The 27,162-nt window shown below is 49.4% G+C and overlaps 1 pseudogene; it reads left to right on the top strand.

The window, feature by feature from the left end:
• The first annotated feature begins 22,466 nt into the window (after positions 1–22,466).
• On the top strand, positions 22,467–22,585 carry LOC145416585 (5S ribosomal RNA; annotated as a pseudogene).
• The last annotated feature ends 4,577 nt before the right edge of the window (positions 22,586–27,162 follow it).

Genomic DNA, 27,162 nt, shown 5'->3' on the forward strand with positions numbered 1-27,162 from the left:
TGCCTGTATAGACGCTTAGCATCACTCAGGCAACTAACAAACACTTTACAAAATAATTAGTCAATATTACAGTGACAAAATATGACAAACAAACCACCTGTCATACTAGATAACTTATGGCGTTGAGTTTATGCTGTAGATTAGTTAGGATCCTTTATAAATGCCAGCCTGACGCTCTCACAACACCCACGGGCCATAGTTATAAATCATCCCAGGCCTTAGGGCCGTATAGGATTCTTTGACGTAATATTTTGATCGCTATTCACGACGCCACCAAACCCTTCACAACGGAACTAAGAGTGAATATTACAGTGATAAATACAACACACAATTGTACGTATTATAAGTCACGGCTACAGCAACGTGTATATGGTGAGAAATGCCTCTCTCTCTCTCTCTCTCTCTCTCTCTCTCTCTCTCTCTCTCTCTGTTTTGTGAATATGGGTGGTACAGTTGCCAGATCACAGTGTATTATGGGTGGATCAGTGTACCACATTTACCACACCAGTAGCCATGTGACAATAACATAAGAATTAAATAGTTTACGTATTACTAAGGCAATATCAGGCCTTAATTTACTGTAGACTTGAAAACAGACAGACATACAGACAGTGTGTGTGTGTGTGTGTGTGTGTGTGTGAGAGAGAGAGAGAGAGAGAGAGAGAGAGAATTATAGTTTGCATTTAGGAGAGAGAGAGAAAGAGAGACGGAGAGAGAGAATTATAGTTTGCTTTTAAGAGAGAGAGAGAGAGAGAATTATACTTTGCTTTTAAGAGAGAGAGAGAGAATTATACTTTGCTTTTAAGAGAGAGAGAGAGAATTATACTTTGCTTTTAAGAGAGAGAGAGAGAATTATACTTTGCTTTTAAGAGAGAGAGAGAGAATTATACTTTGCTTTTAAGAGAGAGAGAGAGAGAATTATACTTTGCTTTTAAGAGAGAGAGAGAGAGAGAGAGAGAGAATTATAGTTTGCTTTTAAGATATATGAAAAAAAAAAAAAACAAGCAACACCTATGGCCACCCCCCTACCCCAGCCTAAAATCCTTGCCACCACGTCTCTGTCCCAATCCGTATCCCTCTATTTACAATAATAAGTGCAACCCTATACAGAAAAACAATGCATGAGCCTCCAAAACCATTAAAGATTAGGTGCACCCCACCCGAATCGAGATGGGCCCCTCCATTTCCTTTCGCCTTCTTTTCTCCACATCTTTTCCTCCCTCTCATTGCCCCTGTCACCCCAGCCTACCACCCTATACCATGGAGAGAGCTGAAGCCGACACTTTCTGTCCTTCTAAAAGTCTGTTCCGTTTAACCCACATTCTTTCACTACTAAACCTTCTTCCCCCTTTCCGATATTTCGCTATTGCTATCGGTATCTCCCGCCTCGACTCCGCCATTTGTAATGGTTGCCTTGCGTAATTTGTAAAATCCACCCCACGGCTAAACTTAATTCGAAAAATCCATATATGTACAGAATTTTTCTTCTGAGATATTATTTTTTCACTTCTACAAAAAACTGCTGTAATTAGTGGGAGACCCTGTTATAATCATATGAGTTTTTATATGAGGTCCTTAGTTAATTTCACTATAAAAATATGGTGTTTGATGTGGTGTGCGGTTGATGGTCATATATGCCGCACGTTACCTTACTTGGTTTTGTTACATCCCCCATTGCAACCTAGGAGTTTGGCTTGGGTAATGTAGTATTATGAGCAGAAATGGAATTCAAAACAACGCAATGAACATGAAGAAAATCGTTTTGATATAAAGAACCATTACGTAATGAAACCTATTACAATTATATGAAATTTGGGACGAACATGTCATAGCAGAAAAGTGTCAAAGATATATGTAAAGCATTGGAAAAACAATCAATTCTGATTATCAGCGAGGCTAACTACCTTTAAAAAAAAAAAAAAATCAGTATTTGGCGATTGGCAAATGTCCTGGGAAAATGAACCAACAAGTATATAATAAGTTAATAATGATCATATCATCAGTTTGTCCTTGATCATCATGAAAACAATCCTCTGGACATCACGAAACTATTGACTCGTCTAAGAATTGGGCATACGCGATGGACGCATGGCCAACACATACCTTCCTCTATTGGAGCCCCACCTATATGTTCCAACTGCCGAACACAAAACATATTCTCATTGAATGCCCTGTTTATAATCGGTATTGAAAAATGTGCTTCACTAATCCTACAATGTATGATATATTAGTAGTGACACCAAAATTTTCCCAAAGTTCAGTTTTGACTTTTTGGAAATACTGGAATCTCCTCCAAACAATATAACACTAAATTACAGAAACGCATTTATGTTAACTATTCATTCGGGCAGCCGAAGGAAAGAGACTCAAACGGGTGTCAGTGGTCTGGTTAAACTAAATCTTGATGATGATGATGATGATGATGATGATGACTGATGATGATTGATGATGATGATGATGATTATAATTATCGGCGAATGTTCACTCTACCGTCGCAGGGGGGGAGGTTTGGGGGGGATCCACTTGCAGTTCACAATGCATATATGAATTAGGAAGGGTATCTTGGGCAGCTGATAGTAAATGATTTACCAAAATGTTATGTCAGATAAATTATACTTTACCTAAGTCCTACTAATACCATTAATTTAACACAGTGTATAAAATCCTGCATCTGTTACCCCACCATATTACTCTGCCATTTCAGATATGCCTGCAGGACGAGCAAATTCGTCGGAGGTGATTGCCGAGCGAGGCCTAATCGTCGGGATGTGGAGAGCTGGGGCAACTGTGCCGAACATTGCTCTCGAAGTGGGGAGGAGCACTAAGACGATTAGGAGGTGGATCCACCGGTGGGAGGAAGAGGGCTCAGTGGAGACAAAACCTCGAAGAGGGAGGCCACGAGTAACGTTGGCAAGGATGGACGCTATGATCGTGGCAGCTGCAACGGCATATCCAATGCAAACATCAGTGGAGCATACAAGAAATTTGGGGCTGAACTCCCATCACGTGACGACGAGACGCCGACTTCATGAAGCCGGGATCGACTGCCAGATTCCAGCTCACAAAGGGTCTCTCTCTCTCTCTCTCTCTCTCTCTCTCTCTCTCTCTCTCTCTTTGCGCCATACTTTACCCTTATCCCTATGTCTTCCCGCTTTCATCCTATCTCTTTCTTCATTCATGGTTCTCTCTCTCTCTCTCTCCTCTTGTGGCAGTCTTTGCCATTATCCCTATGTCTTCCCGCTTTCATCCTATCTCTTCCTTCATTCATGGTTCTCCCTTGTCTCTTCCTTGTCTGCTGTTATTTTATATCTTTAATAATTCTCATTCCTTTACTATTTCCCTATACACCTCTGCTTCCCTTACTCTGCTTCCTTCTTTCTCCTTCGTTCACTCCTCTCCCTCCTTTCTTCGATTTCTCTGAGCCTCTTTAATTATCTCTTTTCTTTACTCTCAGCCTCTCTTCATCTCGTCGTTAAGCGGGTATCACACGGGGACCCGTGAACTTTTTGTGCAGCACAAAATGGACGTCCAAACTGAGCTTGGACGTCCATACCCTATCACACGGTGGACGTCGACGGCCACCTTCTTCTTTATCGAGTTCACCCCACGCGACTGGGAGGTCACTTCCAACTCCCAAGCAGATGACGTGTTTATTAACAACAACAATGGACGTGAACCAAGATTGTGACTTCTGCAATGGGTGCTGCAGTCCTAACCCTGCAGGAAGAGGAAGAAGCCTCTGCAAGAAGACAAAGAAGGGGGAGAAGGATGAGAGAATGGCTCCCACGGAGAGAAGAAAGCAGCCAGTATAGAAATCTGCACAGTGGTGATTTCTTCCCGAGTATGCCTTTCCAACGTGTGTGGGCCTCTCTTGTGAACAATCAATCCACATTCCATCATATTTACCACATTTTGGTATATATGAAAAGTTTCTGTGACAAACAGAAATATTAAAAGTACAAAGTTTACTGACGGTTTTGAATTAATCATAATATTATATACCACCTCAACTAACTACAGAGTTTAAGATAGCAGATGACACACGCTACATGTAAACTCCATAGAGAAGAAGGAGACTACCAAGTCGTGGACGTCCACGGTGACCATGGACGTCCGCGAATGGGTCAGGCGGCCTTCCACCCGTGGACGTCCATGAGCCTCCCGCGGGGGCAAATTTGGACGTCCACGGCCAGTTTGGACGTCCACGAGTCTCCCGTGTGATAGCCCCTTTACTCTCTCACTTTAATTATCGCTATTTCTGAACAATGTCTTTTTATGACCATTTTACGATATCGAGTTGCCCTCCCATCTTAAGCTCTCTCTCTCTCTCTCTCTCTCTCTCTCTCTCTCATGCAGACCTTTTTCCCACCTCGAGACGGGGTGAGGTAGGGTCCAGAGACCAAGAAAAAAAAAAATAAGAAAAGGAGAAACTAACTAAATGATTGCATAATTAAACTGGCCACACTTTCCTTCACTCACCATTCCAGCCCCCGGAATCCTGACTCCACCCCGCGGACACAAACATCCAGGCTTAGGCGCTTCATACCATCTTATCAGCCAGGGTCAATCCAACGCGTATCTTCTCCCTGACCTAATTACCGTAGTCTGTAACAAAACATAATCCTTTACAAAGACAGGTTACTTCTTAGCCACAGGACGCCATTTTTATGTTATTTATTCTGTTATACTGAGCGAATTTGAAGGAGGGAGGAGGCGGGGTAGGCCAAGGAGAAGGTGGAGGGATATGGTGGATGAGTGTGTGAGGAAGAGAGGTTTGGAAGTCGATGAGGCTTGAGAACTGACAAGAGATCGAGCTAGCTGAATGAATGTTGTGAGGAGAGATGCAAGATCAGGGATTTGGCACCCCATTTTAAAGTGGTAGCGTCCGGATTGACTCTATTGGATACGTTTAGCTGAAGCTACAGAATGTGGTGAATGTTTTTGGCGTATCCGATAGAGCCAGTATTCCGGGGGCTTGAATAGTGAGTGGATGGAAGCGTGGACTATTGGCCTGGGCAAATTTAGGCTGTCTGGACGTTGCTACTTCTCACCCTGCCCTAGGGTGGGAAAGGAGGTCCGGATGATGATGATGATGATATCCATCCATCCATCATCCAGTCCTACATTGCCCCATGAACAGCGTAGGGGCCCGGGGCGAGGCAGTTGGTCCTGACATTTAAGATGAGAGTGACCAACCTCACTCATCCCTGAGTGGCATTACGTGAGCAATAAACCCCAACCATCCCTTGGATATAAACCTTCACTAGCTCAATCCGATTGGAGCACAATAATTACCCACTAAACCACCAGGCGCCAAAATTTGGTTATATGGTTACCACCCAGCGTAGTAAATAGTTTCCTGGTGTACAGGAAACCATTTGGCTTGTCACTCAGTGTAGAGTCACCCATAGGCAGAAGGAAGAGGAAAGAATGAAGGAATGAAAGACAGAAGAGGGAGTGTAAAGTCACCCGTAGGCAGAAGGACGAGGAAAGAATGAAGGAAAGAGAGATAGAAGATACTTTTTAAAACTAATTTGGCCAAGAGCTGCCATACTTCACTCTTGACTGCTGAGGTGTAACAGTTAAGATGGGAATATAATGGTAGTCACAGGAAATACTATGCACAGGATGTACAGCTGTAGCATTGCCTTTTTCTGCCACTGAACTACGCTATAAGCTGCCAAACGACAGAAATCCAGGCCAAGTTAATGTGAAAGTACTACACCAGACGATTTTATTCAGCCGACGAGGCAGCCTGAATGTGAAGGGTGACTGAACGCCATATATAAACCCTTCCAAGGTCTTCTTTCTTCCTCTCTTTTCACCAAATTTCCTTCCCCCTCCGCCCCCTCCCCCCCTCTCTCTCTCGCTCTGTAGCCCCTTCCAATGTCTTCCTCTTCTCTCTTCCTCCCTTACCTAAATCGTCCCTCTCTCTTCCTTCTCCCTTTTCCCCCCTCTACCTAACTGATCCCTTCCATAGTCTTCCTCTTCTCTCTCCCTCGCTCTTCTCTAAACCTTCCCTCTATCTCCCTCCTCTCTTTTTTTTCCCTCTCCCTCCCTAATCCCTTCCAAAGTCTGTTCCATTTCTCACCCTCTCTGTTCTCTAAAACCTCCCTCTCTCCTCCTCCTCTTTGGGCCCTTCTGGCGCGGACACTCCTATGTCAGCTAGATCTCTCATACGCTATTTTGGCACAGATTTTCGTCCTTATGCAGCTTATTTCACGTAGCTCACTGGCAGATAAAGACAGTACTACGGCTCTATATCTTTTCCATTACACTTCTTCGTGACTAGTATCATCTTGAAGTGTTGATTTACTGCTACAAGCTTCGCACTAAAGATGGAGAGATGGCAATTTCAGGCCAAGTTAGAGTAAAATGAGAATACCCGGTGGTGGTTTGTGGTGGCAGTTGGAGCCGGCACTGTGCTATACTTTTCCGTCTGGGCTGGAGTCCCGGGGATTTTAACTGTCATAATTAAACTGACATTAGGTTAAGGCCGTCAGAAAAAAAAAAAAAAAAAAAATCTACACTGCAGCAGCCTATGACGTTGTTTTATTTATGTTCTTGGCTAAATGTATCACATAATTCATAGAGCTAGGCAGAAAAAAAAATCATAATCTATTTATATTTTGTATATATATATTTTGTATTATGGTACAGAAAGGTATATGTGAAGCTACAGAACGTGGTGAAAGTTTTTTGGCCTCTCTGATGAAGCCAGGATCCATGAGCTTCAATGATGAGTGAATGGAAGCGTGGCCCTTAGGCTGTCTGGACGTTGCTACCCCTCACCCTGCCCTAGGGTGGGGACGGAGGTCCGGATGATGATCATGATGTATACACAGAAGCAACAGGGAAACAGACAGCAAGCTAAGATTGCCCACTGAGCTCTATAGTATGGAGAGGCTATCTCCGGCACGGGCGTGTGATTTTGGCCGCCATATTGAAACATCAGCAATCAAATTCAAATTCAAATACTGTACTTTATTTCCACTAACCAGTGGTTATTAATAAAGATACACTCGTCGCTTATAATACAAAAACATATATGGATTATGATTTTTATTTTCTGCCTAGTTCAACGAATTATATCGGGAACATTTAGCCAATGAGTATAAAACAACGCCATAGGTTGCCGCAGTGCAGAACTAAACCTTTTGGCACTAAGAGAAAGGTGATGGCAGAAAGAGAAAAGTGTGGTAGTCACGTTGAAATGATAGTGATGTTGAAGCTGTTTTACGTTGAAGTAATGGTGTTGAAATGATGTGGGAAGTCCTTAGACTATCCATGTCATGAAACCGAATGTCCAGATTGATAAAGGCCGGAAGAAACATGGAAATATCTGCAAGAGCGTGTGAAAAGAAGAGAAGAGGACATGGAGAGAAACGCTGGAGATAAATAGACCCATTTTAATGGCCTCATTCATGCAGGGATACTGGGGAAGAATCTTTCTGCCCCTCCCCAGGGGGCAGTAATGATAGAGAATTAGCAACATGATATATTTCTGTTATGCTAGGTGTTTAAGGGGCGGCTTCCCGTCCCTGGAACGCCTAGAGTGCAGCTGGGTTCTCTTTCTAGACCGGAGCTTAGACATACAAGAGAGCGCCAAGGCATAAAAACACAGGGCAACAACCTTACACGTATATTGACAAATTCAACTGATGTGCAACAGGTAGACAATCTTACACAATTTCATGTACAAGAATCAACACATAGGCTGGCATTAATGAGTCTAGTATCACACAGGATACTGGATGCACAGGAGTCTAAGTCTGGCTCAGGAGGGTAAAGGCACTATTACACTGTTCGGGGTGGTGAGGCACTGTCCTGCTCTGACACTGAGTTCATGGGCTGAATACTGGGGAGGGTGTTACTGACTTGCACAAGGGAGGAGAATAGTTACAGGTGTCGTTGCAAGGGGGCAAGGGTAATATCACTGCTCGTAATATTCACTGTCTACACCTTGGTATTCTACTGTAGAGTCTTACTTGGCCCCACTGTACACTGGAATTCACTAGGGTGCCTTGTAATGCTAGGTGTTTTAGGTCCAGCTTCCCGTCCCGTAAACGCCTAGTGTGTAGCAGGGCTCTCCTTCTAGACCGGAGCTTAGACAAACAGCAGAGAGGTAGGACACAAAAACTCAAGGCAACAACCTTACACACGTATTACTAAGTTGGTCAGGGGAACGAGTCGATATCACTGATACAGATACACTGGGCAATTACAACTCTTATGTCTAGATATGGGTTATTAGTATCACGCAGGATACTGCACTTGAGGCAGAGTGTTATTAATTATGGGAAGTCCGGGATTTCTATATTCGGGGAGTTACTATTGTTATTCCTTGCTGGTAAGTGTTTCATTGGCACTGGGGTCTGAATATGGTCTTAGTATCAGGAGGTATTTTCTGGTGGTAGTGTATTCACTCTGATAGACTCGACTCTTACTGGGTGGCCGTATTTGTGGTTACACTGCCACTGTTACTCACTCCACCACTTTGGTATTATCACTGACTTCTATTAGAGGGTTAGTTCACTGTTCTGCCTTTATATCACTAGGTCACAGACACTGTACTATCACTGTCACTCCTTTCGGGTCCGGGCATCGTGGCAGTCAGATACAAGGGCGGTGGGGTGTCACAGCTCTGCTACTGACGGGGCTGGATTCCGCCGGGGCCCTCTATATCCAGAGGCCACGGGATCACGCGCAGGGACGTCCGTTCTCGTCCAGGGCTGTGGGTGGTGAAGGGTCCCGCACTCTCGGGGCTGGGCGACTGGAGTACGGCCCTCAGGTCTGGGGCTGAATAATTGCCTGAACCTTTCGTTCAGGCTCCTGATGGAGGACGAAGATCTCCGACGTCGAGGTGTGGGGAGTTCCCACCCGGGAGTCCTGGGGGTGGTCTGGGGTTCCCAAGGGCTGCGGTCCCCAGGGCTTGGTGGTGCCATCAGAAAGGGTCTGCGGCACCGGTCTGCATTGGGGTCCATCAGGTGGGTCTCCTCCAGATCCAGTTGTAGGGAGCCGAGGCTGGGGGAGACCAAGGGGCCTCTCCACTATTCCTCTAAGCCTGAGACTCCTTCTAGGTCATGGGTTGGGGAAAAGGCATCAGCTTCAGACGGAGGAGCGGCTACAGGCCGTCTCCTGCCGTACTGCCCGGCTACTGGCCGTGACCTCCTAGGGGCGCAGCTACCGGCCATCGCCAAGGCCCGGCTACTGGCAGTGTCCTCCTGAGGGGCGCAGCTACTGGCTATTATCAAGGCCTGGCTACTGGCCGTGGCCTGGTGGAGTGAGCAGCTACCAGCAGACCCAAATGCATCTTCGGAGCGGCTACAGGCCATCTCCTGACGAAGGCGGGAGCGGTTACAGGCCATCTCCTGGTTCCCCTCAGAGTAGCTACAGGCCGTCTCCTTCAGGAGGGTTGAGCGGCTACAGGCCGTCTCAGGGAAGACACCTTCGGAGCAACTACAGGCCGTCTCCTGATGAGGGCGGGAGCGGCTACAGGCTATCTCCTTATTACCCTCAGAGTGGCTACAGGCTGTCTCCTTATCGAGGGGTGAGTGGCTACAGGCCATCTCAAGAAAGACATGTTCAGAGCAGTTACAGGCCGTCTCCTTAACAAGGGGTGAGCGGCTACAGGCCGTCTCAGGGGTGCTGGCAGAAGCTAGAGAAACAGTTTCACCCCGAAGCTGGTTGGAGAAGGCTTGCCCGGGAGGTAGGCTAGTATTCCTAATATGGTGATGGCAGGCGAGTTCCGGGTCATAGGGGCGTGCAACCCGGGCAGACTTATGCTGTTGTCGCTCCAAGTCCCGGTGTGCTGTCGTTGCTCCTCTGTGGGCTCCTTGTGGGGGTGTCTGGGCGCTATTGGGGGCACTGTGCTGCAGTTTACCACCGTCTGCTGGGAAAAAGTCACGTCCCTGTGACTGGAGGTGGTAAACTTTGGTGTCGTAGGTGGTGTAAACTGCCTGTAGGTGTTGGAAGAGGGCGTGCCAGGCTGTGGTGGAGGAGTTTTCGTCTTGTTGCTCATTGCAGGTGAGGAAGAGCATGGATGAGGCAGTGGAGGAGTGGAGCAGTTGCAGGAGGTGGTGTGGTCCTCGGACTCGCTGGTTACGTCCAAGGGATAGTGCCCATACAGGTCGTCAAATCTTCATGGTGCTGGTTGTTGTCTGTGGTGCGGGGATGTGTTGAATGCTGGAGGTGGATGGTGAGTGTGGGGTTATATGCCGGGGTAATGTGGCGTAGCGTCTCTGGGGAGTGTAGGTGACCGGGATTTGTGCTTGATGTATCATGAGTGTGAGATGATTTAGGGCAGGGGTAGGGGTGTGATTTTGCGGCGAGGCGGGTGGGGTGGGAGATTGGGTGTATTGGGCGGGTGGGTGTTAGAGGCGCCCGGAGTGTGTGACGGTTGTTTTGAGGGTGGGTGTGGGTGGTGATGTGGGTGTGCTGGGTTGGCATGTGTGAGAGATGCGTGGGGCACGTAAGGGCAGCCGTGGGGTGGCAGGGGTGTGGGCAGCAAGGCGTGGGGAGCGGGGTGTGGGGTAGGTGGGTAGTGGTGTCATGGGGCCGTGGGCAGTGCAGGTGGAGGTGGGTGTGTGTGCAGGCGGTGGGCTGGGAACTGCGGGGGCGGTGGTGGGCAGCACCTGGGACTGGGGTGTGGGGGTGAGGGCGGGACAAGTGGTGCTGGGCGTGGGAGAGGGGATGGCGGGCAGCAAGGAGGTGGGGGAGCGGCGGGGTGTTGGTGGTGTCGGTGGGTTATCAGGTGAGGTGCGATGCAGCGTGACATTAGGCGAGGTGGAAGCAGCAGAGGAAGGGAAGGGAGAGAGAGAGACAGGGGGAGGAGGAGATGTAGCAGTCATAGGTGGTAGGAAGGGGCAGCGTGGGAGTAGAGAGTGGGACGGGGCATGGGGCCAAGACGGTGACGGCAGAAGTGCGAAAGGGGCGCACGTGCCGGTTTCAGAGGGTGCAGGGAGTGCCGTGGTACTCGACAGTTACCTGATAGGGGTTAGGGACGCGGATGATAGTGTGGGGTCCCGTGAAACATGGCGTGAGCTTGTGTGGGGTGGGGAGCTGGGCAATCATTACTGTGTCACCTGGGTTTTAGGGGTTGGAGGCAGTGTCAGGGCTGAGGTCCAGGTTGTGTTGGAGGTGGGTCAGGCGGCATTTGAGGTGGTGTAATGAGTCTGTTGTGGGGGTTGAGGTGGGGGTTTGCAAATGCTACCGAAGGGCCAGGAGGAGGGGTGTTTCCCTGAACACTCACTAATGTGGTGAAATTCCATCCTCGTGGGGGCAGGAGTTGATGCCCCATTGCACGATTTTTACATGGGCGGGCCAGTCATCGTTTTTGGTGGCTTCTATCTGGGTGCGGAGCTGATTCATTAGAGTGCGATGGTTGCACTTGGGTACGACATTTCCTTTTGGCCAGTAAGGGGATGAGTGGGAGATGTGATAACTGAAGATATGGGCCAGATCCTCCCAGATCTTACTGGTGAATTCGGGTGCGTTATCTGAGTGAATCCCTTGTGAGATGCCAAAGTAGGGGAACACGTGCCGAAGGAGGGTGTCAGCCACTGGGACAGCGTGGTGTTCCTTCGCTGGGCAGGCCACATTGAATTTGGAGTACGTGTTGATGAAAGTGATAACATACCTATAGCCTGATTTTGGAGGTAAGGGTCCTACCAAATCGATCACCAACAGCTGCCAAGGTTTGTGGGCGGTAATATGGACCGACGGACCTGCGGTATGGGTGATGTCTTTACCGAGGGCGCAGGCGTGGCAGGTTTGGATAATTTCCTTGGCAAGGGCAGAAGGATTTGGCGCCCAGTAGGTGTCATTGAAGACCTGCGGTAGTTTTTTCGTACCCAGGTAATGCCGTTGTGGGTGTGCAGGTGTCGTAGGGCATTGAGGGCAGTGTCAGGGGCTAGGAGGATATGGCCTGACAGGGTAAGTAGGTGGTCACCCTGGTGATACAATTTCTTGAAAAGGTGCTGGGGGATCCAAGGGGGTCGCTCTTTGTGATGCCACTGCTGGAGGAGGTCTGGCTCCAGCTGGGCGGCATGGATGAGGAGCCGAGAGAGGGCGTCCGCATTGGTATGGAGTTTGCCGGGGTGGTACGAGATTTCATAGCTGAATTCCTCCAGGGTTTTGTGCCATTGGAAGAGCTGGGCGTTGTGGGTGTCTGACTGCCTCAACCACTGGAGGGACTGGTGGTCGGTAATGATAGTGACTTGGGATCCGGAGAGGTAGGCCCGGAAGTGCTCAAGTGCCCCGATGATGCCTAGGCACTCTCTCTTGGTGGCAGCATAATTCTTCTCCGCCTGATTTAGGGTACAGCTGGCGTAGGCGATGATGTGCTCGTGGCCCTCTTGGACTTGTGCTAGCACAGCACTGATTGCAATTAGGGAGATGTTGGTATAGAGCCAGAACGGGAGGGCATTGTCGGGAAAGGCCATGATGGGGGCGGAAATGAGCTTATCTTTAAGCTGTTGGAAGGCGGCTCATCTCTCATCTGTCCAGAGGAGCGGTTCCCCCTTACAGGTCAGGTCATGGAGTGGTTTAGCAATGTGGGCAAACCCCTTCACAAAACGGCGGTAATAGGACGTCAAGCTGAGGAAGGCCCAGATCTTGTGAATGTCTTGTGGTGGGGGTATGTCCGTGATGGTGTGGCATTTGTCTGGGTTGGGAGATATGCCCGCCTGGGAGATGACGTGCCCCAGGAATGAGACGGTTCAGGCGGCCAGGTCGCACTTGGTGGGCCGGAGTTTGAGGCCAGCCTGTCGGATCCTGGTGAAAACCCGGTAGAGGCACTGCAGGTGGTCAGCCCATGTCTGGCTGAAAACGAAGACGTCGTCCAAGTGTGCGAGACAAATCTCCCACATGAGACCACTGAGGATGGATTCCATTAACCTGGAGAAGGTGGCGAGGGTGTTACAGAGGCCAAAAGGCAGAACATTATCCTCATAATGCTTCCCATTGCTGGTTGAGAAAGCAGTTTTGCCTCTGTCCTCCTGGCGCACAGGGACCTGCCAATACCCCAGCTGGAAGTCGAGGGTAGAGAACCAGGAGGCACCATATAGGGAATCCAGGGAGTCGTCTATACGCGGGAGTGGAGTGGCGTCCTTGGCGGTTACGTCGTTAAGCCGGTGGTAATCGATGCAGAACCGCATCGTGCTGTCCTTTTTCTTCACGACGACGACAGGGGAGGACCAGGGGCTGGTGGAGGGGGAGGTGACTCTGGCTTCGGTCATCTCCTGTACCTGGCGGTCTTTCTCTTCCCGCTGTTTGGGGTTCTTTCAACAGGATGGCTGTCAAATCGGTGGGCCCATTGTATGAATCTCGTGAGCCAGGTAGGTGGTGTGTCCGATGTTGGCTGGTCCTGCCGCGAACAGATCCTGGAAATCCAGGAGTAAGGAGCGAAGGGTGTCTGATTGGTGCGTGGAGAGATGGTCAGGGATTGGGGGCGGGGAAGTGGGAGGAGGAGGGGGCGCAGGGCTTGGCGTCCTCTATCTCTCTGATTATGAACCCTTTAGGGAGGATGAGGGGCGAGGAGGCAAGGTTGGCAATCTGGACTGCGGTGTGATGCGGGGGAAGGAAAGTTGGGGGCAGAAGGCAGGCCAAGAGGGTTCCAGGCGGCAGGAGTTGGGAGAATAGGAGAAAGGGGTCAGAAGGCTGGTTGAGGGGCACCCAGGCTTCATGGTGGGGGGGGAATGGTGATGGTGGAGGAAATGGTGGCAGGAAAAGATAGGGGGGTAGGGGGTGGTGGGGGGAGGGGAGAGGATGAAGGGGGGGTCAGAGTCTTCCGGCCGGGGTCGTGGCGTGCAGGTGCAGACGGCCCGAGGGGAGGGGGGTTGGGTAATAGACGGAACTGGAGCTGTCTGTTGCGGCAATCTATGGTGGCTCCTAACTTCTGCAACAGTTTCAACCCTAGGTATCCGTCGTAATTGCGGCAGGAAGAGTCGAATGTTATGAACTGATGTTGGGTTGACACTGGTTGATGGGTGTCTACTCTCAGGGCCTGTATTTCCCCACGGATAGGCAGGGGGCCATCCCCCACATCCACAAAGTGAGTAGCCATTGGGTGGATCGGGCCAAAGGTCGATTTGTGACGAGGGAAGTAGTGGCTATATAAGCAGGATCTGGCCGCTCCCATATCGACCAGAAAACTGGCTTTCACCCTGTTCAACTTCATCTTGTGGTAAACTGGGGGGCGATATTTGGGGGAAATGGCCCCTGCCACCGTGGGAAGGTGCAGGGACGGTCCTAAAACATCCAACTGTCTGGGGCCTGCTTCTTCTTGCTCCGGCTCCTGTTCCCTGGCGTCAGTCTCCTCCACAGGTGCGGGTTCGTCCTCTGTTACCTCATCCTTTAGAGAGAAAACTTTGTGTTGGCCTAGGGTAGTAGTTTTTTGTCGTGCAGCTTTTAACTGATCTCTGATATCGTGCAGTGGGCACCTGGAACTGCACGCGGAGAATTCCCAGGGATTCACTAAGATGAGGTTGGGGTTCTCCCTGTTGGTGGGGAACCGGTGGGTGGGGTGTGTCCTAGGTGGGCTGGGTGCTGGGGTGTGGTTGGTATGGGCCATTGGCGGACGTGGCTTGACTGGAGGAGCCGAAATCTTTGTGGGAAACTTCCTTACCACGTTGATTTGTTGGGGTGCAGGGCAGGAGGTCAGGAAGCGCCGTATCAGTTGAACGTCCTTATCCATGCCTCCAGTCAGGTCATGGATGGTAAAGTGCTCTTTGACTATGCTGGGGAGCACTCTCAGAAAAGAATTAAAGGTGTGTTGCTCCCGGGTTTCATCATCTGCCTCTGGGTAGGCAGCAGTGACCAAGCGTCTCGCCTGGATTAAAGTATCGTCTAAGATGCCATCGAAAGTTAAACTATCCAGTTGGGATAGCGCCACCACGTTCCCTAGTGATGGGGTGATGGCTTGGATCGTGAGATTTGTGAAATTCTGCCAGGTGAGCCCTGGGACGATTTTGGGTGCTATATTAGTTGCCGCTTTGACCAGCAGTGGGAGTGTGACTGCAATTTTCTGCTTGTCATCCTCGAAACCGATATCTAGCAAAGGTTTAATAATTGCCAGGTATGTGTGAACATCATACTGTTCGGGGTCGAACTTAGGTAATTGCACATGCGGTTTGGTTGCCATTTTCCAGTATTTCCTGATTACCTCTCTCGTATGCCCAGCTCAAGATACACCACTGTCCACCAGTGTAATGCTAAGTGTTTTAGGTCCAGCGTCCCGTCCCGTAGACGCCTAGTGTGTAGCGGGACTCTCCTTCTAGACCGGATCTTAGACAAATAGCAGAGAGGTAGGACACAGAAACTCAAGGCAACAACCTTACACGCGTATTACTAAGTTGGTCAGGGGAACTAGTAGATATCGCTGATACAGATACACTGGGCAATTACAACTCTTATGTCTAGATATGGGTTATCAGTATCGCGCAGGATACTGCTCAGGTCACAGTGAATAGCACTTGAGGCAGTGTTATTAATTATGGGAAGTCCGGGTTTTCTATATTCGAGGAGTTACTCTTGTTCTTCCTTGCTGGTAAGTGTTTCATTGGCACTGGGGTCTGAACATGGTCTTAGTATCAGGAGGTATTTTCTTGTGGTAGCATATTCACTCTGATAGACTCGACTCTCACTGGGTGGCCGTATTTGTGGTTACACTATCACTGTTACTCACTCCACCACTTTGGTATTATCACTGACTTCCATTAGAGGATTAGTTCACTGTTCTGCCTTTATATCACTAGGTCACAGACACTGTACTATCACTGTCACTCCTTTCGGGTCCGGGCGTCGTGACAGTCAGTTACAAGGGTGGTGGGGTGTCACAGCTCCGCTACTGATGGGGCTGGGTTCCGCCGGGGGCCTCTATATCCAGAGGCCACGGGATCACGCGTAGGGGCGTCTGTTCTCATCCAGGGCTGTGGGTGGCGAAGGGTCCCGCACTCTCGGAGCTGGGGACTGGAGTACAGCCCTCAGGGCTGGGGTCGAATAACTGCCTGAACCTTTTGTTTAGGCTCCTGATGGAGGACGAAGATTTCTGACATTGAGGTGTGGGGAGTTCCCACCCAGGAGTCCTGGGGGCAGTCTGGGGGTCCTGAGGCCTGCGATCCCCAGGGCTTGGCGAAGCCATCAGAAAGGGACTGCAGCACCGGTCTCCGTCGGGGTCCGACAGGTGGGTCTCCTCCAGATCCAGTTGTAGGGAGAAGAGGCCAGGGGAGACCAAGGAGCCTCTCCAGTACTCCTCTAGGCCCGAGACTCCCTCTGGGTCATGGGTCGTGGAACAGGCATCAGCTTCAAATGGAGGAGCGGCTAAAGGCCGTCTCCTGCCGTAGGGCCCGGCAACTGGCTGTGGCCACCTGGGGGCACGGCTACTGGCAGTGGCCTGGGGGAGTGAGCAGCTACCAGCAGACCCAAAGGCACCTTCAGAGTGGCTACAGGCTATCTCCTGACGAAGGCGGGAGTGGCTACAGGCCGTCTCCTGGTTCCCCTCAGAGCAGCTACAGGCAATCTCCTTCAGGAGGGTTGAGCGGCTACAGGCCATCTCAGGGAAGACACCTTCGGAGCGGCTACAGGCCGTCTCCTGACAAAGGCGTGAGTGGCTACAGGCTATCTCCTTCAGGAAGTTTGAGCAGCTACAGGCCGTCTCCTTATCGAGAGGTGAGCAGCTACAGGCCGTCTCAAGAAAGACACCTTCAGAGTGGCTACAGGGCATTTCCTGTTGAAGGCGGGAGCGGCTACAGGCCATCTCCTTATTGCCCTCAGAGCGGTTACAGGCCGTCTCCTTAGCAAGGGGTGAGCGGCTATTCTGTCTCAGGGGTGCTGCCAGGAGCTGGAGAAACAGTTCCATCCCGAAGCTGGTTGGGGAAGGCTCGTCCGGAAGGTAGTCTAGTATTCCTGTTATGGTTGTGGCGGGCGAGTTCTGGGTCATAGGGGTGCACGGCACGGGCTGACTTATGCCGTTGTTGCTCCGAGTCCCGACACACCATCATTGCTCCGCTGTGGGCTCCTTGTGGGGGTGTCTGGGAGCCTTTAGGGGTACTATACTGCATTTTATGGCTGTTCTTCAATATTCACTTACTTTGGTCTTTTCTGGCCTCACTGTGTTCACTGTGAACTCACATCTATACTCTTAGTGCCGATCCCACTGTTTACTATGAATTCACTGTCTTTTCGTGCACACTTGGTTTCACTCACTGGGGGAAGGGAAGGTCCAGGGCTCACAACTCTCGGCCCGCGGTGGGTGGAGGCCCTGTGGGAGTCCCTTTGTCCCACGGCCACGGGACCACTTTCAGGGGCGCCGTCTCTGTTCTGGAGCTCGGACTGTGCGTGGCGAAAGGCCCCTCACTGTTGGGACTGGGGACTGGGGGCTGGCCCTCGGGAATGGGGCCAAACAAGCATTGGAGGCGCTCACTCAAGTGCCTGGTGAAGGACGGGCGTCGCCTTCATTGGGATGGGGAGTAGGCCCGGCTGGGGGTCCAGGGGATGTCCTCAGAGGGGCACCAGCTGCAGTCTTCTGCTGGGGGCTCCGCCGTCAGGGCTGGGCTGCGGCATTGCTCTCGGCCGGAGTCTGTCAGGCTGGTGTCCTCCTCCTCCTGATGTAGGGAGAACAACCCCGGAGACAGTACAGGGCCACTCCACCAATCCTCTGAGTAGTGGTCTTCCTCCTGGAGGTTGCCTCGGTCTGGGTGGACAGGTGGGTAACCTGTGCTCCTGCCAGAGGGCAGGACTGAGCACAGCTCACCATTTCGTTGTGGAGTCACAGGGGGCAAGAGACTTTGGTGACTTTGCCCGGCATGGCTATAGGCTGTCACTAGGTTCCCTTGGGCAACAGACGGAGGGCCGCTACAGGCCGTCCCTTCGTCGTCAGCATGGCTACAGGGCATCGCCGGGGCCCGACTGCCTAACAGGCACTCAGGGGAGGTGTGGCTATAAGTCTTTGCCTGCCTGCCGATGCAGCTATTGGCCGTCACCGAGGTCCCGCAAGGAGGGCACTGTGCAGGAGAGGAGTAGCTCCAGGCTGGCTCCTCCCTATGGGCACGGCTATAGGTTGTCACCGGTGGCGTGCCCTCCGAGGCAACTACAGAAGGAGAGGGGACATACCTGTCTCTCCCCATCGCGGCTATAGGCTGTCGCTGGTTTCTGTAGGGGGTGTGAGCAGCACTAGGCAGAGCGGCTATAGGCTGTTTCCTAATTGACGGTCCGGGTATAGGCCATGGCCCTTTCTTTTTGTGAGCGGCTATAGGCTGCCTCTTTATTAACTGAGTGGCTATCGGCTGTCCCAGGTGCCCGACTATAGACCGTGGCTGGGGTGTTGCTCAGAACTGCTAGGCCAGTTCCACCCCAATCCTGTCGGTGGTCAGCTTACCCGGAAGGTAGTGCACTTTGATTAAGGTGGTGGTGGCGGGCAAGTTCCGGGGAATAGGGGCACGTGGCCCGGGTGATCTTTTGGCCCTGTTGCCTGGGCGCAATCCATGCGCCGTCCAGCTCTCCGTGTCCTCCTCCTGGGGGTGTGGTGGCGGCTTGTGTTGTTATCGTTGGCATTTTAATTTCTTACCTGTGAAATGTAACGCCATCTCTCCTCAATGCATTCCTGTGCTCATTTTTGTATCCATAAGCTGTACAGTGGACCATGGCACTATATTTTCTGGAATCGTCAGCTGCTTTCAAAAACCCAAAGAGCAGCTCAGTACAAAAATGCGGTCATCAGGCATGGTGTAACATGGCTGCCACTACACCAGCGCCGCCCTGGAGGTAGCTACATAAATTATGCTATGCTACCCATGAGAAAGCCTCTCCATACTATAAAATTCAGTGAGATTACCATGATGGCGATGACGAATGCGGGTGTTTTAATATGGCGGTCGTAAGTCACACGCTCGCTTGGGAGGTAGCCCTCCATGTTATACAGCTGAGTAATGTGTACACAGCACTGAGCTCTGTAACATAGTGGCTATATCATGGCTAACACAGCATAACTGATGTAGCCGCCGCCAGGGAGCACTGGTGTAGCGGCAGCCATGCTACACCTCGCCTGATGCCTACGGTTTTTGAACCAAGGTGTTTGTTGGGTTTTTAACCCTTGCGGGCTTGTTTTCCAATGTTTTGCGTGTCCCGCGGGCATATTTGGGCTCCGACAGACTCTCAAAAAATATTTGCCAAAAATCAGTTATTAGTCCTAGAGTATTAAAATTACATATGCATATGGCACATACTTTCATCTTTCTCCTGGGATGTTTGTTGAACCTTCGTCTATTACCGTAGGACTTGTGGAGACCTCTGAAGTTGGGTAACGAAGTCTCCACTTTACACTTCCCGACAACCCATAATATGATTACCACAGCCAGATATTATCACTAGAAACACTATTCTATGATTATCAAGTAGTTTGGGATCCATACTCCAAAAAAAAAGCCACTGTGAAAGCAATGAAAATTACGAGCGCGTGTGACCTTCCCACTTGCGCTATTATAGTTCGCTGTTGGTATTCTGTCATTTATTATTCATAAAACCCCTCACACTTTATATTTCTGTTACTATATAACACTTATATATATCTGCAGTCTTTATCCATAAGTTTCCTTCAGTAGTATTAGTTTATTGTCACTGAAGTCATTCAATTTTTCATCCAGTAAAATACGTAGAGAGCCACGGATTCACTTTCACTGTTATGACCTCAAGTATTTGTACTCATATTCTTATATTACTAACTCCTTACATTTCTATTTACATTTTCTATTGTATTTTCAATATTTACACTTCTATTTTACATACACTATGTTATTCACTGTCACTTGCAGTAACATAAAACTATATTACACTGTTCAATCATATGTACTGTAGATCCATTGCTTTCACTTGCTATTTACACATTATTTATACATTATTTTCCTTTCCCACTTGCACTTTTAGAACTGCTTCTGGCTGTGGTAATCAAAGAAGCAGGTAACACAGAGGGGAACCTGGCACTCAGCGCACTGCCAAGAGGTGCGTTTGTGCTCAGGTGTGCGTCGGGTGGTATGTGCACACACCTGGCACCTGCGGATCGCAGCCTTCCTCTTGGATGTGGCAGGCATTTGCACCAGTCTGTGCCGATCCATGTAAGCCCTCTGCTCAAGTCCGTCGGGAAGTGTTACTGCATGGTGCCTTGGAGTTGCTGCTGTCATCCTACCATATCTTTCAAGCAGCTGCTGAACACAAGTCCTGGCGAACAACCTCAGGGAGAAGAACTTGGGTGGCTTGACCTTCATCTTGTACAGGATGAAGGCGTTCAGCATCGTCATGTCTATGAGATGCAGAAAAACTTTCCTGTACCACCTAGTATTCTTCCTGAGGCAGTCGATCTCTCCAATCATCATGTTGGACTTGTCCACCAGCCACATGTTGATATTGTAGTCTAAGACAGCATCAGGTTTCCTCACAGGTTCGCCTGTCCTACGGTCGACCTTCCCACTGTCTGTCACTTCCCCCTTGTGTACGGTGATGATTATGTGCACGACCCTCTTGTCATGCCACCGTATTGCCAGCATCTTCTCAGACTTGCATAGGTGCACGTCTCCTCGCTGCGAGGTTCCTGCCTCTGGGAATTTAGGGAAGTGGGCACGATTACTCTTGACTGCCGCAGGAGCCGATGTCGTGCTCTGAAAGGTATTTGGCAAGTTTCGGTGCTGTATAATAGTTGTCTGTATACAGCACATGATTCCCACCAAAATACCTTTCAAGGAGCACTTTCACTACACAGACTGAGAAGCCAAGGGGGTGTGTTTTATCAAGATCGACAGTGCTGGGTGGATAAATGACGAAGATAAGGATGTACCCCGTCTTACAGTTGCACAGTACAAAGAACTTGATTCCAAAGTGATGGCGTTTGCTTGGAATGTACTGCACAAACCTAAGACGTCCTCTGAACAAAACCAAGGATTCGTCAATGACAACCTTCTGAAAGGGGTGGAAGAATGTCATAAACTTATCCTTCATTCTGCTCAGAATCTCCCGGATCTTCCAGAGTGGGTCGGTTTGGGAAAGTACATCGTTGTCGGCAAAGTGCAGGTTTCCCATGATGTTCCGGAAGCGATCTCTGGCCATGTACTTACTGAAGGTGAGTGAGGTTAGTAAGAGGTCCATGGACCAGTATTCTTCCAACTAATGCTTCTTTGAGTGTGACATGAGAAGCATGAGGGCGAAGAACACATACAGCTCTTGAACTCCCAGTATGGACCACTGTTGCATCTTGGCTGCACCTGTACCACTTGCAGCACGTTGTGATTCATACCTGTTGGTCTCATCACATATGTGCTGCATGACTTCGTCATCGAGGAAGGCCAAAAGGAAGTCCACACACTCAGCATCCTCGTCAAGAGTGAAGGCAGGCTGTATTCCTGAGGAACTCTCGTCAAAATGGAGATGTTCAGGGACAAAATCGGACCCTTCCGTCCACGCGAAGGTGTCCAAGATTCCCTGTCGTGGCGGTGTAGGGTGGATGAGGGTGGAGGGTGGCTGTGAGGCAGATTTATCTGGTTCAAGGTCACTCGCACTGACCCTGGGTTGCCGTACAGCACTAGCAGCCCTTACTCTACTGGCAAGTCTACTTTTACGGGTCAGGGATTTACCTCTTCCTCTACGGCCTGCCTTCACTGTTGATGCTGGTGGTGACTCCGACGACAAAGACTCTGGAGAAAATTCAGCAGAAGAGGAAGAAATGAGTGAAGTGGGGCTTGGGGAACAGGGAGGTGAATCACCTCGGGACTCATGGCGGGCTGGGTCACGCGGGGCCATTGTTCCGGGGCTAACCCGCCGCCTTTTCATCCCCTTCCCAAATTCCTTCCCTTGCTGCACTAATGGCTCCTTTCCCTTGGAGCTAGGGATAACTTGGGACACTGAAGCACTCGTACTAGTAGTTTCTGGCACGATTTCCTCATCCGGCTCATCACACGAATCCCCCGAAGGGTCATAGTCACTATCCATCATTATCATTGATAATTCGGCTAGTTCACGTTCCACTGCAGAGTCACTTAGTCCTTTCCTGCTTCCCCCACGAGTTTTTCTGGGTGTAGAGGTCACGGGGCCCTTTGCAATGGGCGGAGAAGCGGCAGAAATGGCGGGGCGCGAGTGCAACATGCTTTGACCACAGAGGAGGACAAGGAACTAAATGGCGCGGCTTATCTGAGAAGGCAAGGGTTGACAGTGACAATGGGGCTGACAGCTGCTAACTTACATGCTAAGAAATTATTGGTAGAAAATCTCGGCAATACATAAAGAAATAGGTAGTTCCAGGTGAATGTAAATGTCACTTAGTCTTCTCCCTTCCTTTCTGATATATATTTTTATTACAGAAATAGATTACGAGGCATAATTCAAAGGGGAAATTACCTTGGGAATTTAGTGAATGAATGCATGTGAAGTGTTGTCAGGTGATAATTAGCCAATTCCTGGAGTATACCACTATCACTTACCTTATTTTTTTTTGGTATACCACGTTGAGTACACCACTTCCCGTCCGATCAGCAAAGTTAAGCAACGTTGGGTCTGGTTAGTACTTGGATGGGTGACCGCCTGGGAACACCAGATGCTGTTGGCATCTCTACGTGTCAAGTGGGGTTGGTGGAGGATTAGTGCCCCTCCCTGTAAAACAACTAACTCTAAGCCCTTGACCACCCCGTTTGGGATACATGGCGTCTGGCAATGGATGGATGGGATATATTATTTTGTATAAGTATAGGGCATAGGGCTTATTTCAATGGATGAAATCTGTGGAAAAATCAGGGGGAGATTTGCTTAGCGCAGCGCGGCAGGGCAGGCGATAGGAAAGGGTAAAGGAGGTGAGGTAAGGAGGGGTGAGAGGGTACTGGAGGGGAGGTAGGGAGGAAAGTCAAGAACAGGGGGAAATGGCTAAATTGTCAACAATGGATGGGAGTACAGATGAGATTAGGAGTGCGTACTATTGGTGGAGAGTAGCAGTACATGCTAAAAAATTATTAGTAGGAAATCTCGAAAATACAGAAAAAAGTAGGTAGTTCCAGGTGAATGTAAATGTCACTTTGGCTTCTCCCTTCCTTTCTTATATAATTTTTTTTTTTTACGAGAATAGATTATACGGCATATTTCAAAGGGGAAATTTCCGTGGGAAATTAGCGAACGAGTGCACGTGAGGTGTTGTCAGGTGATAATTAGCCAAATCAAGGTGTATAGCACTATCACTTACCTTGTTTCTTTTTGGTATATATTATTTTGTATAAGAATAGGGCATAGGGCTTATTTCAATGGATGAAATCAGTGGATAATTCAGGGGGAAATTTGCTTTAGCGCAGCGCGGCCAGGGAGGTGAGAGGACAGGGTAATGGAGGGGAGGTAGGGAGGGGAGTCAGGAACGGGGAAAAATGGCTAAATTGTCAACAATGGATGGGAGTACAGATGAAATTTGGAGTGCTGACTGGTGTTGGACATTGGCAGTAATGATAGATGATACAAGCCACCACTTGTAAGCCCGGGATAATTCAAAATAACACAGAATCAAAAAAGTGACGCCCGCGGTATGATCCATTTCGCCCGAGCATCATGAAAGTGACGCTCCGCAGTTAAGGGGTTAAAAACAGCTGATGATTCTGTAATATAGAGTGCCACGGTCAGGTGTGTTGCTTCTGGATGCAAAGGATGAGGGAATTCATCAGAGAGAGATGGCATTACATTTCACAAGTAAGAAATATATCTGTTGCTAAATGTTATGCAGCGTATTCTAGGTTCTGACTTCTCGGTCCTAGGTATGGTGCAATGTAGGGTTCTTTGTTCCAGACTGGGTCAGGGTCAGCCAGGAAGGGAAAAACACAAACACCTTGGGTTCAAGAGTACACTTATATATTTACTAAAAATACACACATACGCTATTCCATGATCAAAGCTGGGTGGATACAATAGCAGTTACAAGGATCACTCTCAATTCCTAGTTCAGCTCGTCTAATATGGGATCGCACCTGACTGATTTTACAATATGTCCTTCCAGTATCACAACAAGTATTCCACAGAAATATTCAGGCACATGACATGTGACACATACACATACAACAGGGCTTAGTGTCTCCAGCAAAACTGAGATGATAATATAGATATATACTCAACCTTAAGCCTAGGTGTCCGCGTCACAGAGACGAAAGCCTAGCTAATATAATATATTGCGTCACATAGACGAAGCCCTAGCAAACTTAGTCTATGCCGCGTCACATACAAGAGAGTATATATGTATATGGTCTCACACTGGCAGTCACCCGAGGGGGATTTGATGAGGCTGGGGTGTGTGTACTCTCGTGGGAGTGGAGGGAGGGGGGAGGGATTTAGTGCGAGTCCACGGGTGCGGTTACACTGACGTCTGTTGTCCTGTGGGGGAGGTGACACTGGGGGAATATTGGTCACAGTTGGGGGGAGGATCCAACTTGTGCGGGTATGCTGAGTACTCCGTGTAATAGCACTTTGAGTAATAGGGTACACTAGAATGTAGAGGGGGTGAGCATACTGGGGAAAGATCACACGTTATTTGCAGGGGGTCACAGGGAGGGTTCACTCTGGGGCGGGGCTGGTCACACTGGGGGAATGTAAAGGGAGGATTTATTACTCACAGTTTCTGACAGAGAGGAGGACAGGGCCCGCTATGACGGGAGTTCCAAGTGGCAGTCTGGCGTGGGAGGGGGGCTGCCCGGTGAGTAGTATAGATGCAGGTGGTCCATTGGGTTGCCACGAGTCAGAGAAGAGTGGGCCGGTGGTGTGTAGGGCGGCTCTCTAGTCGCTATGGCCTGACAGGATGCCGGGCTCTCGGGGCTGGGGCCAAAGAGGGCCAACAGGCGCACAGGTCGGCGCCGGCCCTTCTTCATTATTGGGGTTCTGGGAGAGGACCTGGGGAGGCCCGGGGCTGGGGTCGGGCACAGAGGAGGCGGCGCTCTGGCATGTCTGCTGCTCCTTCTGGGGGATAGCAACCCTTGAGGCTCCTCCTGAGTCCTCTGTCAAAAAGGAGACCGGTCCAGGGGACTTGGTGTTCGAGGGTCTGCTTGGGAGCTTGTCTATGCAAGTCCCACCCCGATTCTGGTGAGAGTTCCCTCTGCTTGAGTGTAGTGTCGTTTTCCTGCACGCTGCCGGGTGGTCTGGCTGTGGAGAAGTAGGGCATCTGGTCGCGAGGGACATGACGCTCTTGACTGGTAGATACGACAGGTAAACATAGCCTCCCTGTCACCCCCTAGTGGGGTTGTTATCGCCCCCCCCCCGTACTCTCCACCTTGCCGTGCGGATATTTAACTAATTCTATAAGAATACTGCTCCATGGGGTGGGGCGGGAAGATTCTTCCACAGTATCCCTGCATGAATGAGGCCTCTAAAATGGGCCCATTTATCTTCAGTCTTTCTCTCCATGTCCTCTTCTCTTCTGTTCACATTCTCTTGTAGATATTTCCATGTTTCTTCCGGCCTTTATCAATCTGGACATTCGGTTTCATAACATGGATAGTGCCATAAAGGGTAAGACCTATGGCGTTGTTTTATACTCATTGGCTAAATGTCTATCTATCTATGTATCTATTGCCAGACGCCTCAATCCCGTTTGGGGTGGCCACAAACAAATCACCTCCAAGTCGCCCTGTCCCCCGCCATCTCACTGCCCTGCTCCCAACTCACACCCCCCTCTCTCATATACCTCTCCACCCCATCCCTCCATCTCATCCTCGGCCTCCCCCTCCCTCTTCCCCCCTCCACCTCACTCACATACACTCTTTTCGTCAGTCTTTCCCCCTCCATCCTCTCCACATGGCCAAACCACCTCAGTGTGTTCCTCATAACGCTTCCTATCACATCCACATCCACACCACAACGCTCCTTTATATCCTCATTAGTCAGCCTGTCTCTCCATGTGACTCCACAAGCTCCTCTTAAATAACTCATTTCCACTGCTCTCACTCTTGACTTGTGTCCTTCCAACAACGTCCAAGCTTCACTTCCGTATGTTAGAGTTGGTATCACAATACTGTCATGTAGTAACTTTTTCACTTCCATGCTCACTTCCCCGTTTCTTATCACTGCTTTCAAAGAACCAGCAACCTTTCTTCCCTGCTGTACCCTTTCAAGCACTTCACCCTCCAAATTGGCTAAATGTACCCAGTATAATTCGATGAACAAGGCAGAAAAAAAATCATAATCCATATATGTTTTTGTATTATAAGCAAAAAGTGTTTCTTTATTAATAATCACTGCTTAGTGGAAATAAAGTATTTGAATTTGAATTAGAGTGTCGGTGTTTCAATATGACAGCCAAAATCACACGTCCGCGGCGGGCGTGTGGCACAGACACATCATTGATACTTCCTAACTAAAGGGCAGCATTGAATTATGAAGCAATATGGCCGCCGTCTTTCTGAACAATAATCCTGTTCAAGAGGTCACGTACTTAAGAGCACTTGAAATCTAAATATTTTAAAGTATGCGTTCAAAGATATTAACATGGTGCTTAGGAATGTATGGAACTTTTGCCAAGTTCTGATGGTAAATCTATACAGCACAAGCGATAAATGGAGTGGAAAGATGGCGGAGTCAGCATCAGTGGTGTGATTGTTGTTTGTCTTGTGGCGTCAGCTGTCTGTAATTATTGGTGAGCCGAGGCCCGAGCACCGAGGTGTACTTGATCATTTCCCCGTCAGGACGATCGTGTGGAGGGTGTTCACTGCGTCCTTCAATGATAGACTCCACCAGTAAGTTACTGTGTTAGCCATGTCAGATGTGCTAAATTACAAATGTATACACAACTGATTCATTCTTTACCAAACGGCCGCGGCCTTTCCAGATTTTCTATTGAATGTTTCACAGGTTGATTATTATTCCTGGATTACCACAGCTACTGGGGATTTTTATAAACCTGCCTCTAAAAGCTACAAATGAGGTTTTAGAAAAGCGTTAATGTTTCGCCGTGTACCAGCAGCTGACCGTATTTAACATTCATGACGCGCATTTTTATATGTGAAAGCTGGCTGTCAAATGCAAGTGAGGTTAAGTTGGATTAGGTTAGGTTTGGCTGGGTTAGGTTTGATTAAATCATTAAATTTGCCATCGCTTTGACACGGGATACACTGATGCATCCAGTCAGAGAGACGGTTGGTAAACAATGCTGGCAGTCAGAGAGACCATCGG

The sequence above is a fragment of the Coenobita brevimanus genome, chromosome 106 (assembly GCF_032717465.1).
Source record: "Coenobita brevimanus isolate Jiangsu-jjx chromosome 106, ASM3271746v2, whole genome shotgun sequence".
NCBI classification, from domain to species: Eukaryota; Metazoa; Arthropoda; class Malacostraca; order Decapoda; family Coenobitidae; genus Coenobita; species Coenobita brevimanus.